Below are 2608 nucleotides of genomic sequence, written 5' to 3' on the forward strand. Positions count from 1 at the left end.
GAATCTCGTCTTATTTATTCTTTTTTTTATGTTATGTATCTGTGTTTTTATTCTTTTTTCTTTCTTAAGTTAAGGAATTTACAACAAGTCTCTTGCAAAAATAACTATCCTATCCCCTTTCTACAATCTCTCTATATCCTTGTTACATAAGGTAAGTATTGTATAATAGTTCGGTTTTCCGCGATTTTTTCCATTCCTCTGTGTAAATACCCTAATATGGGTTCACAATCAATAACATCCTCACCATCGAGAGTAACGATCAGTCGAAGAACACCATGCATTGATGGGTGTTGAGGGCCCATATTGACTATCATGAGATCTTTTCTTGTAAGCGGTAGACTCATATCCTTTCTTCCTTAATTCATTATTCCATGAAAATGGATTATTCCATGAATTCCTCAAAGCGAGGCTCATCAAAATGAAAAATCTAAGACTACTATAAGACTACTAAAAAAATAATAAAACAAGAAAAAAATTTGAACGATTAAATTACTGCTCCCGAATATTCAACTGACCGATTAATTTCTTATAACGTACTCTATTTTTCTTTGCCAAATAAGCCAGCAAACGTCGACGTTTTCCCAAAAGTCTTCGTAGACCTCTTTCCGATGAAAAATCTTTTTTGTGTAATTCCAAATGTGAAGCAAGTCTCCGTATCTTATTGGTGAAACTGAATACTTGAAATTCAACAGAACCCCTGTTTTCTTCTTTTTCTTCTTTAACCATAAATCCAAAAATTTTTCTACCTCCTTTCTTTTTCATGTATTTTTCTGATCAGGAAAAATACAAAATTATGTCAGTTATTTTGAAGTTATTCTAATCTCGTACACACACAAATTTGCAATTATTCATCTACTACTGGAATTTGGATTTATTTTATCGATGCAAATTGGATTTGGATAGAAGGGTACATTCTTTCTAATATTTTAGATAGAAGAAATGTTTCTTCTATCTAAAATATTAGAAAGAATTTTGCTGATTTATTTATTGCTATATGCAATTTATGGAATTGATACACCATTTAATTGATATCATTTAGCAAAATGAAACACAGCATATGCATCCATCTTTTGGCTCGAGAATTTCACGGGATAGAGATATGGTATAAGAAATAGACTATTAAGTAACTCTAAATGAATTGTGGATACATCTGTATCCTTAACATACTGAAACGATTGTCATTATTCGTATCAAACCAATAGCGATTCATACAAGCTAAATCTTCTAATCAATGGTGGGCCAATAATGAATTTTTTTGCATATGTATTAAGACGCTTGGCCTGATTTCGAAATTGTCCAGAGTTTTATATGTTGTTTTCATTGCAAAATGATGGGTCTCCTTCCATAACTTTCCAATTACGAGTACGAGAATTGAAAGACATGAAAATTCTCAATTCTCTACGGCGTCTAGTAGATAGAAACAAGAAAATCAGAAGAATCTTTCTCTCTATTCACTATCATTCCGCGTCTTCGACTTCTATTAGTTTCTTTTCTTCTTTAATGCAATAGCTATAGTTTGATATAAGAATCCATTTCTCAAAGTAATGGAAACCATTCTCTTATAGGAAATGGTTCGAAAATCGCTATTCCACCTTTTAGGTATCGTGAAAAGTGATACCTGTGAAGATCGTGCATTTCAGTCAAATTCAGATCCGTTTTTCGAGTCCATGATATAATATAACCAAATTGGATAGATCTTCCACCTGTTTAGCTAAGAAAGAATAGATACAGAGGTGGATAATAGATCGATATGAAGATCATGAGCTGCCCCATAATGAAATCGCCAGTAGTCGCGAATATCTCCTTCTTCCCTAATCCAAGATTGGAGAAAGAAGATCTAAGAGGGACCTATGGAGAATGTAGTCAGAAATCCATAATAGAGTCCGACCACAACGACCGAATTAATTATCCTCATCGAGAAACTTAGACTACTAAATAGAAAAGATTTGAAAATCATGGCATGGGTCTCCTTTTTTTCTTTCTTTAGAGTTTTCTATATGCACAATTTCTCGATGTTTCGATGAGAATTTCTTGACTTTCCATATATAGAAAGAGATAGACTATAAATGACATCTCTTATGTCAATAAGACCAAAGGGATGGATATTAAATGATAGGAAGTGCTAGGAAGTGAAATAGAATGAAATAGAGCCACTTTGGGCTTCCCTATGAAATGAGGCATGGAACGGAGCCACTACGAAGAAATTATGGGAGTTACGAAAGAAGCTTCGGACTCATATTGTTCATGGGTTGAGAGCGGGAGTTGAACTCTAGGAGGTCGAATCCCCCCTTGTTCCTCAGTAGCTCAGTGGTAGAGCGGTCGGCTGTTAACTGACTGGTCGTAGGTTCGAATCCTACTTGGGGAGATTTTATTCATTCTTTAATGTAAGAATTTTAATGTAAGAATAAAGAATTGAATTAAAGGGCTTGCTTTGACCCTTAGGAGTAGGTAACCCGTTCGCTATCCTTGTTTCTATTTCTATTGCATTCTATCTCATCGTATCACATTCTGTTCTACGATTCCACTTCGACAAAAGGAAAGAGCATACCTAAGTTCAATAGCTTTACGTCCGCTATCCCGATCATGATTTTCCTACCCTCAGGGGGAA

Source organism: Triticum urartu, unplaced genomic scaffold (assembly GCF_056163025.1).
Source record: "Triticum urartu cultivar PI428250 unplaced genomic scaffold, HENAU_Tu73 scaffold1392, whole genome shotgun sequence".
NCBI classification, from domain to species: domain Eukaryota; kingdom Viridiplantae; phylum Streptophyta; class Magnoliopsida; order Poales; family Poaceae; genus Triticum; species Triticum urartu.